Source organism: Ambystoma mexicanum, chromosome 7q (genome assembly GCF_040938575.1).
Source record: "Ambystoma mexicanum isolate Mex_15411 chromosome 7q, UKY_AmexF1_1, whole genome shotgun sequence".
Taxonomy (NCBI): Eukaryota; Metazoa; Chordata; class Amphibia; order Caudata; family Ambystomatidae; genus Ambystoma; species Ambystoma mexicanum.
The window spans coordinates 90,086,308-90,100,472 of NC_090941.1; the positions used below are offsets into that span (position 1 = coordinate 90,086,308).

General features: G+C 45.0%; 1 protein-coding gene and 1 long non-coding RNA gene across 2 annotated transcripts in view; both read left to right on the plus strand.

Annotated features, from left to right (window-relative positions):
* Nucleotides 1-14,165, plus strand: part of PUDP (pseudouridine 5'-phosphatase) — a 1,293,438-nt gene that overhangs the window by 127,181 nt on the left and 1,152,092 nt on the right. The window lies entirely within an intron of this gene.
* LOC138527807 (uncharacterized) lies at nucleotides 10,026-12,454 on the plus strand. Its single transcript, XR_011284048.1, has 2 exons — nucleotides 10,026-10,139; nucleotides 11,362-12,454. It is a non-coding gene; the product is annotated as an uncharacterized lncRNA (long non-coding RNA).

Sequence of the window (14,165 nt, forward strand, 5' to 3'; positions counted from 1 at the left end):
TGCTTCTTCGCATTCTGGGGTCCACTGGTAGTCTCGATCTTTTCCTGTGAGGAGCCTTAGTGGTGTGCTCACCGATGCGAAATCTTGAATGTACCGGGTGCAGTAACTGGCCATCCCTAAGAACGAGCGTATGGCTGATGGAGATGTGGGAGTAGGGGCGTCTACCAGTGCTTGCACCTTCTCAGGATCTGGGCGCATGCCTTTATTCGAAAATATATGTCCAAAGAATTTCAACGTTGTTTTGCTGATTTCACATTTTTCAGGATTGAGAGTGAGTTGAGGGTTTTCAAGTGCCATGTAGACTCTTCTCAGAGTGTCATCGTGACTTTCTTGTGATGTGCCGAAAATAAGAATGTCGTCTCTATAATTTAGACAGTGGGAAATATGCTTGATTATTTGATGAATGTCGTTCTGGAAAATTTCAGCGGCCGAAGATACTCCGAAGCTTAATCTTTTATACCTGAACAGTCCTAGGTGTGTTGAGAAAGTTGTGATGTATCTTGATGAAGGGTGAAGTTCAAGTTGATGGTAACCTTTGTTTAGATCAAGCTGTGAGAACACGGTCGCCCCATGTAATTGATGCATCATGTCAGTCATGCGCGGGGCTAAATGTCGTTCCCTTTCAATGGCCACATTTGGGGCACGCATGTCCCCACAGATGCATATGCTTGATTTGCTGTCTCTTTTGGGTAGCGGTACTATTGGAGAGACCCACGGTGTTGGACCGGATGCTGGCTCTATAATGTCCTGTTGTAGCAATGACTGTATCTCATCTTCAACCTGTCGCTGTATGTTAAGCGGGATTCCTCTATAGTGTTGAGCATTTGGTGGTACCTGCGGGTTGATGTGTAGCTTGATCTGTCGGTCTTTTAGACGTCCCAGGCCTTTAAAAAGAGAGGGGAACATCTTTTGAATCATGTCTTTTGAGCGAGACGTGTATGCTGACATGATTTGGTACATGATGCTGATTAGCCCCATTTGTATGGCTGTGTGGAAACTCAGTATGCTTCCATCTGGGACTTCCCCTATGATCATGTAGATTTGTACCTTTTGGCTTTGATTTTTGTATTGGCATTTTGCGGTGAACATGCCTTTACAGTCTAGCGGTTTGTTGGAGCCATACGGATATATCAATGTGTCAGCTTTTCGTAGCTCTCTTCACCTCAAGTGTTTTTTATACTAGGTCGCTTATGACATTTACAGTGGCCTCCGTATCAATTAAGAATTCTAAATTTTGTCCATTGAGTTGCAGCAGCAGTGTTGGACTATATTCAGCAGGCGTGTTGTTTCCTATGGCATGGACATATGCACGTTTCCTCTCTCCACTAGAAGATGATGACCTGGCCATTCTTCTTTCATGCGGCGATTCATCCAAGTACCTGATTCTTTTTCTTGGCTGGCGGTGCTGAGAGTGATGTCTACTTTTGCGATGGCTGGATGTGTCTCTTCTTTCTTCGCGCCACCGGGTGGATGGCACGTGCTCCATTGATGAGCTGGGTGAGCGCCTCCTGCTGGGCACAGACGGCTGGCTTGCGTGTTTGCGCAGGCTTTCTCACCTTGGCCTTCTGCCATCTTGTCTCCAGGACTCTCTGTGAGGTTCAGCACTCTGATAGAATTTAATGTTTTTGCACACCGACTGAAAATGGTTCTCACCCCCACATTTGTCGCATTGGTGACCTATTGCAGGACATGGTCCTGTGTGGGGAAACCGAAAGCCACATCTGTAGCATTTCTTATGTTCTGATGAGTCGGTTTGAGTGCGAATAGGAAATACTTGTGCTGCATTGGCTGTTTGCGTGATGGTGATGTTTCCTAACGACTCAGTTTGTATTTGCAGGATTTTCTCTAGTGTCCTACTTTTCTGCAATAATTTTTTGCGAAATTCAGGGGATCCACACCTGGCAATGGCTTGTGATTTGAGGGCCTCCTCTGTGGAGTATCTGTCAAAGTCGCGGTATTTGGCTCTTTTCCTCAGTCTCATGACAAAATTATCCATGCTATCACTTTTATCTTGTATGGTTGTATGAAATATATGTCTCTCATAGTCAACATTTCTGAACGGTGCAAAATATGTATTCAACAAGTCGATGATGCCTTGGAATGAGTCAGTACTGGAATCGGGCATTTCAAATACTATATCACGTAACGTATTGCCCAATGAATGCAGCAGGATGGCTCTTAGGCGATGCTCCTCCCTCACTCCAGAGGCGTCGATGTAGATCTGTAGTTCTTTCAGCCATCTGGCCCATCTGGGAGCCAGGCTGTTCGTGTCAGACATGTCGAAGTTTGGCACGGCTTGCAATTGAAGTGATTCAGAGGTACCTTCCTCTTTGTTGCTGGTAGGCCTAGGAGTGGAGCTGGTCTGGGGGCTTTGGATGCCACTGTCTGTGGCACCTTCCGACATGGTTGTAGCCACGTGTGGGCGGCTGTGTCGCGACGTTTTCTGGGTAGGCCTCTCCTCGGAGATCAGCGCAGCCTGTGTCGTCTATGGGAAGTGGTTTTTCTGGCAGCGTTTGCGTAATAATGAGCGTTTTCTCCGTGGCTGTGAAGTCCTTGAAGTCCACTGTGCAGTTGTTGCGGATGCGGCCCTCGCATCTCGCTGTGGCACGGTCTAGTGGGTTCGGCTGAGCGTGATAACTCAGTTGAAGATCCTTGTTGCCATTGTTGTGTTCCGACGGGAGTCGGATGCAGCAATAAATCAATATAACAGATCAAATGACGCAGATACAATAGTACACGGGAGCCGGTCAAGTAGCTTCTTATCTCTTTAATCATCGGCGCGAAAACTGGCGCCTGAGGCGGTGACCCCGCCTCTTCCTGCCTACTGTGGGGCGCGGCCCACAACAAAAGAACAACAACAGAAATGGGACTTGGCTCCCATTCAACAGGGTCATTAACATGGATGAGGACACAACACACACAAGGAGAGGAATTTCGACTGAGCAAGCAGTTAGAAGTTTATTTGGCGTTCCGGTGCATTGATCTTTGTGTATTCTATAATCCTTGGCATATTAGGTGACTTTTTATGATTCCGAAATCGTACCTGTTGAGCTAATTTTGTTCTGCAATAGCCAGCCTCGCTCTTTATACATTTTAAAGTCCAAGACAGGGAATGACAAAATGAAATACTGCTTTACCCCATCCAAATGAAATGTAAATGACCGTGCTACAGAACATAGGTTGGTACACAATATAAATTAAAAAATGCATATACGTTAAGGGAAATAAAGTAGATATTATTTTTTTTAGTTGAACGTTGCTCGTGAGAGAAATGATTTTAAAAACACAATCACCAAAGTCGTGAAAAACACGGTTTCATTTATTTATGTGCAAGAAATAATCCTACGGGGAAAGAAAGAGGCCACAAGAAACTATAACTGAATTGATGTAGCAGTTATGTTTATCAAGCCAATATCCCCATGCACTTCCAATAAGCTCTTAAGGCAATTAAACTGCAAATGAACAAATTATTTTTAAAAAGTACATATCGTATCTTGACAAAAAAGGAGATAAAATGATGCTGAAATCATAACTGTGTTAGGTTACCGCATATTTTGTTGGCTTGTAAGGATAACTTATATAAATATTGTAAACAGTTCACCCCAACCCTATATACAGTGAGGGTGTAAAAGAGTGCTTTACAGTGAACAAGAGTTAAAGAATTGCATTTCACCATGACAATAAAAGGAGCAGTAGAGGGAGGGACCACAGCCTGAAAGACGAGGAAAAGGGGTATTATTATTTTTAACGTTTCGTTATTTTTTAGTTTTTGTAGAGCCTAACATGCTACGTTCACCTGCTGCAGAACACTTTATTAGTGGTTTAATGCTAGTTATAACGCACTCCGATTACTAACTTAAAACCTGAGACCCTTCTTCATGCAGTTATCGTATATCTCAAGCTGATATACTTTTTTAATATGTTGTACTTATTGTATATGAATTTAATTTGATAACAACCATAAGGCAGTGTAGAAAGAAAATGTGACATTGATAAGTAGAGAAATGATGGAGATGCTTTGCATTAATTGCTGTTGTGGCAAACTTTTCATATTGGCAGCAGCACCTTGCAGGTTCGGTAGTTCTTTCTGGCTGCAGTCTTCTCTAAACATTCAGGCACGTTCATTGGAAGGGTTACCCAAAGCTTTGGTAACAAAGCATTGCCATGCCATAGTTGAAGTTAGGGGGCATCTGCATCCACGTATGGACTGACCACTCCTGAAGAGAAGTATTCTTTGGGAAACAGCTGATGGGTTTCCAGTCTTTTTCATAGAGGTAGCCATCAGAAAGAACCATAACACTATATGGACCGCCTCCTCATGCCACAGGATTTGAAAAGATTTCAATAGACACGATTACAGGAACCAGCAGTCGTTTAAAGGACAATTAATCCACTTTCGTTTTTCTGTGGCTAAGCCATCCCCACCAAGAATTATTCTTGGCCCTTACCAGAATGGAATATAGTGTTAATCACTTCCCAGGAATTTCTCCATTAAAATGTCGACATATACCTAATTTACCTAGAAAAAGTGGACGCCGTACATGGGGTGGCAATACATAAAAATCAATTACAAATTATAGCAAAGTTCTTCAAAATGGTTAACAGTTTAAAATGTGTTCTTTATCTATTCTACCAATTTTAAAACTGGCTCACCGCAGATGGATCTCTAAGCCTCCTCCTCCCAACTAGCCCATAGGCAAAGTCCCTCAGGTTCACCATTGATTACAACATCTCCTCCAAAGCACATATTGCCAAGAAGTCGGAAACAGCATTGTACCAGCTCTCATTCCTGTGTCGAATCAAACCCTTCATCCCGCCTTCGTCTTCAGGTCTGTCATCCAGGCTGTGGTGCTCTCCCACCTAGATCGAGAAAGCTGTCCAGCACACAGCCACATGCCTCATCGCATGATTAGGATAATTCATCCACATATCTCCCACTCTCAAGGAACTATATTCGTTTCCCTTCCAAGCTTACATGACCTTCAAGACAGCCTGCATCACCTAAAAACCCACAAAATGCCGGAATTGCGACTTGTCCTCTCCCTCGACCCTCCACACCTCACTACTTCTGCTTCAGCCCAACCTCCCTGCCTCTCCTTCCCCTACCCTCAGACACACTCTTCTCCCAGATTCCACCCCCTTGCCCTTGACTTCTCACCCAGTACTCCTAAACCCCCGGCGCCCACCAGACACAATCCATTCTGGGGGCACTTGGAACCATAATGGATATTTATTCCATGCCTCAGTGGAAGGTGCACTTGCTGAAAAACATGTTTTCAAAGTTATTCATTGCTGAGACTGGTATGCATGCCTCAGCCAAGGACATGGCGCTGGGAAAGCTGGGATCCACAGGTGCTGGCTGGTACCCGATAAGGTTTGTTATGGGCATGCCAAGTTTTCAAGATGAGTTATGGAATTGTTTTCTGTGGTGCTGTAGGAGAGAGAAGCGCTTTGCTCCTTGGGGTTACTCTTGGTTGACCCGTCCGGCAACCAACGGTCACTCATCAACGCTCAAGCGCTAATACCAGAAGGTTCGAGAAATTGACACCCCTTTTGAGGAGGACATATAATGCAGGGCGCTGGAAAGGTCAGGCGGGAAAAGCACAAAGACCTCTGTAGGAGGGATGCCCTGTTCCGAAATCCCAGTGGGTTGTTGTGCTCTTGGCCTGGCTGTTACCGGGGTCTTTCAGTCGCTTCTCGCGAGATGCCGAATTCAGTTACGCCCGTGGTGATGTATTCTGGCTTACTTACTATCCTTTCTGTGATTTATTTCTGTGTTTATCACTTATTGCTTTATGTATGTTTAACTATGAATAAATAGCCATATAAGTGCTACTTATCCTCTAATTGCGCGTGTGGGTGTAGGTCATTGCTTCGTCTACCTGCGTTCAAAGTATTCGCTCTGCAAATTTACTGGTGATAAATAACTGTTTGTGCACTCTTGGTGAGCAATACATTTTGACGCTTTGAGCAGGGTATTTGTGATGAATTGCTCCAAATATTAAAGAATCTAGTTGAACGCAGATAGGCTTTGCCTACATTGCAAGCAATAGTTTGTTTTTATTTGGCAGTGAGTGTCAGACTGTACTATATTTTTTTTGTGTGTGCATGCATGCTTGTGCGAGTGAAGGAGTGGCTGCAGAGGAAAGGAAAAAGACGTTTTGCAAATAACTGTAATGATGAATAGTTTGTTCAGAAAAAAGGGTGTTCCTGCTGGCGGTGAATGTCTTATGTGATGATCCCAGGTGGGCTAAGGGCCCATATGATAAGTTGGCCCAAGTGTGGGCATGTGGCGCGGACTTGAGTGAAACATGGTATGATGGCTTAAGAGAAGCTGCTCCGCCAGAAGTAATGTTTTGTTTACAACAGATTTTAGTAGAGAGAGGAAAGGAATTCACCGTGTTAAGCAGGCGGGGTTGGGTTCTCCTGCATGCCTACAGAAAGCTGCATCAGAAAAATGTGGAAATGAAAGAGAATATTTTGCGATTAGAAAATGAGTTGGCTGCTGAACGGCAGATTGCATTAATGCAACAATTACAAATGAATCTTTTTGAAGATTAGGCTGATAAATATCAGGCTGTGGCAGACAGGGCAGCAGTCAGAGTGGCCCGTTATAAATATAGGAAAAGACGAGGGGGGGTCAACCAAAGAAAAGTGGCAGCTGTAATTGCTACCGGAGGTGTGGACTGGGACCCTGATAAGTGAGATGGATACATTTTTGACTCAACAAGCCCGAGGGCAGCTCGGAAGGTGAGTCAGACTCTAAAACAGAACTTGATCAAAAGACAGGGGCGGCTAAGCCGGTTAGAAGAGGGCGTGCCAGACCCCACCCGCAGAAACCTGCAGGTGGGGTTGTGGATTTAACCACGCTGGAAGATTACACTGAGCAGGAGGTGGAGGAAATCATTACTCGTTTGAGGCAAAAGTCAGGGGAACCCTTACTGACATGGATGGTGAGATTGCTAGATGGGGGCGCCGCAGGGTTGTTGGTGGAATCCACAGACTCACCACGTTTCTTGCCTTGGTCAACTGACACCAATCTACAGGAGGTCTTATGAGCAGGGCCGCCCCTTGACGATGATGGGCAAGCTGCACAGGTGTGTTTGTTGCACCTTGCGGCTCAGGCATGTAAACACAAGTATCCTATTACCACAGACTGGCCTAACGAGGAAAAGAAGTGGTACACTTTGAAAGAGGCGATTGAAAAGGTCAGAGGGCTTGCTATGAAAGAGGCAATTCACATAGATGCACCAGGACACATGGGGGACATGCCGCTTTCAGTTTCAACCTGGAATATGGTGATAAGAACTACCCCACTCGCATACAAAAGTGTCATCATGACATTGCTAGTAGGTATGACGGGTAAACCCACTGATGAAGTAGTCAATGCCATCCGGCAACTGGCAGACTTGGGGGAATGGGACAAGAGTGAAGACAAGCCACAGGAAAGAGAGGGGCGTAGTGAGAGAAGAACTGAAGGCAGGAGGCAAGATAGTAGAGACTCCGGAGTGTCCAGGAAGGACATGTTTATGACCTCGTTAAAAGATGGTGTGCCATGAGAAGAGATTGATGGCATTGAAACCAAAGTAATGTATGAACTATAGAAAAAGAGAGGGCTTGCAGCCAAAGAGCGCTATAAACAAGTCAAGAAACAGGTGGTGACTAAGCCACAGAGGGACACTCACCTTCCGGCCCTCCTAAGGAAGAACGGGAAGAAGGTTTTGAGGATTCCTTCCCCGTACCAGCCAATACATGCTGATTTTTTGGAAGATGGTGAATGCGATGTTAGAGGCAGAGTCAGGTTACACTCATTCAAAATTTGACTAGGTTTACGGCCAAGCTCCGGCAGCGTCCTTTCGCATAAAAGTTGATGGGCGGCCCCATGTTAATGTTAAGATTTTTTGGGGGCCGGGAAATACGCAAGGGGTTTGAGCATTGATGGACACCGGGCGTAGGCCTCTCTGATTCTTAGAAATCCAACACAATTCAAAGGCAGACACTTTACCATTACAGGGCAAGGGGGGAAGGAGACCCCCGCAGTACAAACTGAGTTAGAGATGAAAATAGGCAATTTGACTAGGCAGAAATACCAAGTGTTGTTTGTCCGGATACCTGAGTACATAATTGGCTTTGACATTCTAGAAGGATTGACTTTGGGACTTGGAGGTAAAACGTATCTGCTAGGGGTGAGTGCATTGACTTGCACACCCATTACCGTAGGCAATTTGAAGATGCCCCAGTGCAGGTGCCTGTTGCAACCAAGCGGGTAGCAATGAAACAATACTGCATTCCCGGGGGCACAAGGACATTTCAGACACCATCAAAGGGTACGTGGAGGCGGTGTGTTACGCCCTATTACTACCGCATGGAACAACCCACTCTGGCCTGTCAAAAAAGGGGACGGGTTTTGGATGATGACTGTGGATTACCGCCAGTTAAATAAACACACTCCTCCCTTAGTGCCCGCAGTCCGAGATGCCATTACCTTGCTTGAGAATGTCCAAAAGTTTCAGGGGACTTGGTATGCAGTGGTAGATTTAGCCAATGCATTTTTCCCTGTGCCTATTGCTGAAGAGTGCCAAGAGCAGTTTGCATTTTCTTGGAGCTGGCGTCAGTACACCTTCACAAGGTTACCTATGGGGTACATACATAGCCCGACCATCTGTCACCGTCTGGTAGCAGAGCACTTAGACAAGATACTATGTAAACCTGACATATAAATCTCTCACAACATCGATGATATTTTGATTCAGGGCAAGGATGGGCGAAGTGTGCAAAGCCAGTTAGAAGTTATTATGGAAGGATTGAAGAAGGAAGGGTGGGAGATTAACCCAAACAAAATTCAAGGGCCAGCTGAAACAGTGATATTACTAGGGATTCAGTGGCATAATGGGCATCGAGAGATGGTGCCGAAGGCCCGACAGAAAGTATTTGAGTTCACCACTCCAATGAACAAAAAGCAAGCTCAGCAGTTCATAGGGCTGTTTGGATTTTGGAGACAGCACATTCCCCATTTATGGCAGATGCTGGCCCCCCTCTACAAAGTGGCACAAAAGAAATGAGTTTCAGTGGGGGGAGGTGCAGCAAAAAGCATTTGATTTGGCGAAAGACACCGTGCAGCAGGTGTTTGATTTATGGCCATTGAAGGAAGGCAAAGTGGAATGGAATGTGTCTGTGCAAGACAATTACGCTAACTGGAGTGTGTGGCAGAAATAGGTCAGGAAACGTGTGCCATTGGGGTTCTGGAGTCGTAAGTTGCCCGATGCTGGTCACTCATACACTCTGTTCGAGAAGCAATTGCTGGCATGTTACTGGGCCCTTGTCGATACTGAGCAAATGACAGTGGGGCATGATGTATTGATGAGACTGGAAATCCCGATAATGCAATGGGTGTTGAGCTCTCCTAAAACACCCAGAATAGGACACGCTCAAGAAGCCAGTATAATTAAATGGAAATGGTACATTCAAGACAGAGCTAAATCGGGGAAAGGTGGGGTTGCAAAATTACATGAGCAAGTAGCCAACATACCACCCACAGATTACATACCACTGGAAGTGTCTGAGAAACGCGAGTCTCCTGTGAAATGGGGAGTACCTTATGGCGATCTGACCGTAGAGCAGACAGAGCATTCCTGGTTTACAGATGGCTCGGCTCGATATGTGGGAAGCGAGCGATACTGGAAAGCGGTGTCATAAAATCCCAAGATTAAAAAGATTTTGACAACGTCAGGGAAAGGGAATAGCAGTCAGTTTGCAGATCTTTACGCAGTTTACCAAGCATTGAATCAAGAGATCCCTGGTCGATGTCATTTGTACACAAATTCATGGTCCGTGGCGTATGGCTTAGTGGTGTGGCTGCCAACCTGGCAAAAGAATGGGTGGAAGATTCATTCAAAAGAGTTGTGGGGAAAAGAACTGTGGCAAGATATCGCAGAAATGTTATCACAAAGTGAAGTCACTGTGTATCACGTGGATGTGCATTGTGCTAGAGATTCATTAGAACGTTGGTTTAATTCTGTTGCAGATGAACACACCAAGATTTCATCTGTTGATGCAGATACTCAGGAAGACTATTTGGAGGGTTTGGCCAAGTGGGCTCACCAGAAATATGGGCCCCTTGGAGAAAAGGCTACTATCAGGTGGGCACAAGCTCGAGGAATCAGTATTCCTTTAGAGGTATTGAAAACAATCATTTTGCAATGTCCGGTGTGCCAACACCAACAGCATAGGCCTATCCCTCAGATTGTCCAGGGCACATTGCGGAGAGGAAAGTTACCAGGTCAAATTTGGCAGATTGATTACATCGGTCCTCTGCCAATCAACAAAGGCTGTCAGTATGCATGCACCATTGTGGATACATCCTCTGGATATATGATGGTTTTGCCATGCAAACATGCTACACAACTGAACACCTTTAAGTTGTTAGATCAGATCACTTTGCATTATGGAGAGCCTTTGCAAATTCAAAGTGACAATGGGTCACAATTTAAAGGCAAATTAATTAAGGAATATTGTCAGGAAAAGAGTATTGAGTGGCTATACCATGTCCCCTATCACCCCGAGGCGTCCGGATTAATTGAAAGGATCAATGGGTTGTTGAAAGAACAGCTGCGCAAATCTGGCGATGGCAGTTTAGCAGGCTGGCGGGATCGTGTTTGATGCAGTGCAAGTGCTAAACAATAGGCCTGTGACATTGTTGCGACTAATGACTCCTGCTTTACAGATTCAACCCAACTCAGTTAGAGAGACCCTATTGTACTAGGAAATTACCCCGGGTTCTTTAGCTCCCTATCGGCGACTCCAGTGTCAGCAGGGCTAGATTTACATTCTCATGAAGAAATCAGATTAGACCCAAGAGGGATTGTTATGATTGAAACAGGGATTGGAGTATAAATTCCTCCAGAGCATATGGGATGGATTGCCACTAAATCTGGATTAGCATTGAAGGGAGTTCAAGTGCTCGGAGGGGTCATTGACGCCGATTACCAAGGCAAGATCAAAGCCATCTTAATGAATAGTAGGGACCAAGTGTTACCGATTCATAAGGGCAGTCGGGTGGCCCAGTTGATTATTGTTCCTGTTAAATTGTCCATGATCAAAAAGGGGGAGCCTCCAACAGTGTTAAGTACTTGTGGGGATCGTGGTTTTGGCTCTTCAGACAGTATGGTACGGGGTGCAAAGGTGTGGGTCGAAAGACCAAGTGTCCCACCAGTTCCCGCAGATGTTATTGCATCAGGCAAGGACTAGGTAGTCTTAGTAATGGAACCCGGCAAGGAAAAATTGCAGTATGTGCCCACAGACAAATGTTACCTAAGAGAGTGATTTTCAACACTGATATCTCTTTTCTGGGTTGCCTTGTAGATCCTGTGTCTGGCCGATGTAATTGTGGGACTAAATGGACTCCGTTTGGGAGAGTCAAACGGCATGCTGCTACCAATGAGAAATGTCACATCTGTGCCAGCGATCCATGGGAAACCGATGATGATGAGCAATGACGTCTGAAAGCAGCCCTATGTCTATGCCGAAAAGCCAGCCAGACTGAAGAAATGGATTAGTGGAATGCGGCACATACGTCAGGTGCAAGCCCAAACAAGGTTGATGCCAGCTATGCAAAAGATGTCTTTAGGACGGTGAAGATATTCCCCGATGATTAACCAAACGGAGAATATTTGAACATATTTGGCACAACAGGTACTGAACATTATGCACTTTTGCCTTACTGACGTGCCCAATGCCGAAGCTTTGCTGACTACTTGTTTAGTAGCGGTGCCGACGCCAGTTCCGGTTCTAAAGCACATTTTTGGCGTCATGCACCATGATTCTGCGGTACAGGATTCCGACGTCCGACGGTCCTTTTCTGTCTACGAGTATTGCCGGTTTTGCCAGGAAACAGATTGCAAGTGGAGAAACCTGACACGTATTATAACTTATAATGTGACTCAACGAGATGTATGTTATTTTATGACCTGCCGACCAAGTGAAATTGGCAAATGCCAACAGCTGAATTTAACGAAACAGGAAAATCAAACTGCATTTGAGAAAAGGTTGTGTTCACGAGTTCCCAGCACATGTACAAATGTGAACACTATGTCCTGTAATCACACCGTGATAGCTGCCAGTCATCTAAATCATGTGGAACTTCCAACAGGATGCCTTTTTTCATGTAGCAACATCACATACACTTACATTCCAGCTAACCTTTCCGGAAGTCCATGTGCCTTAACTCGATTAGGATTAATGATGTTCCCTTTACACCCACCCATGTCTCGAAGCAAAAGATCAATTTTCGAGTCTGTGGGACTATCTTCAGATTGTGATTCACATGTGCATTTGCTATCGGAGGCTGAGGTTCTAGCATTAAAACTTTCATTAGTGGGAGTTTGGGATTTAGCTTCTAGGGGTTAGAAATCTGTAATTAAACTATCATGTTTAGTAGTAAAATGACTTAATCTTACTTCTCAAGCATTAGAAGAGTTGCTCCTTATAGCAGTATTAGAAAAGCAGTTGTGCAAAACAGAGCTGCTGTTGATTATCTATTGCTGAAACATAATTTGGGTTGTAACGCAGTCAAAGGTATGTGTTGTTTTAACCTAAGTGACCATTCACAATCCATTGAAAGTCATATTCGAGGTTTGAGGGACTTAATTTCCCAAGTGTCTCAAGATCATACTGGGAATTGGTGGGATTGGTTATTTTCATGGATTCCTGATATTGGGGAAACACTGCGTTACGCCTTTGCTTGCATTTGTATTATATTAGCTATCATAATTGTTGTTGGTTGTTTTATTCAATGTATTCCTAATTTAGTTCTGATGTTTCGTCTGTTTCAAAGACCGGGTCTTTTACTACTGGACTATGGAAGGTAAATATCCAAGGGTGAATTGTGATGCTTGAGCTAAAACATGGCGCTGGTGTGCAGTGCATTCTGGGGGCACTCAGAGCCATAATGGATATTTATTCCATGCCTCAGTGGAAGCTGCTCTTGCTGAAAAACAGCATAATTAGTCTCCTGTTAAAACTACACGGATGATACACAAATTATCCTAAAAATCCACAAGACAAGCAACAACTCTCATCCCGACCTTGAAGCTTGCCTCCTTGATATTGACCGATGGATGACAAAAAACCACCTCCTTCTGAACCTTGATAAAACAGAAATCATGGAGTGCGGCAATACTGCCCTTTTCCCACATCTGCTCCCATGGCCCACCTCCCTTTGCCCACCTCCCCGCCCCTCCGATATAGTCAAAAACCTAGGCCGCACTATGGACTCAGGCCTAACCCTCTCCCGTCAGATCAACAACGTGTCAAAATGCTGTCACTACCACCTCAAACTTCTCAGACACATTTTTCCCTACCTCTCCTCCCCAAACAGACTTGGCGCAGTTATGTCTATTGTGATGTCAAGACTGGACTATGCCAATTCCCTATATCTGGGAGCAACTCAACAAACTCCAAAGAGCCAAAAACGCTGTCACAAAACAGCTCCTTGTCCTGGGACACAGAGACCACATCTCACCCGCTCTCCGAACCCTCCACTGGTTCAAAGTCGGACGAAGAGACACCTGCAAGACCCTATGCATCACTCATCGAGCAATTCACAAGACCGGCCTAACATACCTACAAGAGAAGATAAAACCCTACCTCCCATCTCACACCCTAAGATCAAGCACTGCCCTCCTTCCACTGATTCCAACCTCTAACTCTGTCAGGATGGAAGGATCTGCCTTCTCAACCTTGGCCCCAACTCTATGGAACTCACTCCCCCCCACATATTCGACATGCCCAAGACTATATGTCCTTCCGTAAAGCTCTAAAAACGTGGCTCTTTCCGTAACATCTACTATGACCATCTGTGGCGACGAAGACCTGCAACCCAATGAAAAATGCTCAATGGGATCCCAAGCAATGGCGCCACTGAATACGCTTATTAGAAAACACAAAAATCGGGGAGTAACAGGTTACGGTGCGCTCAACTTGCTATAGTAAATGGTGGTCAGATGCAGCAGAAACTACACTCGAGGTCCCCCAGGGTCCCTCAGTTAATTGCTAGATTCATGATGCGGGTTGTGTAGCTGTACAGCGCAATTAGACCCAATGTTCTAGTCTTCAATTCTTTGGAATTCGTACAACTCCTGGTAAATTAAGAAAGCATAAGCAGCCAT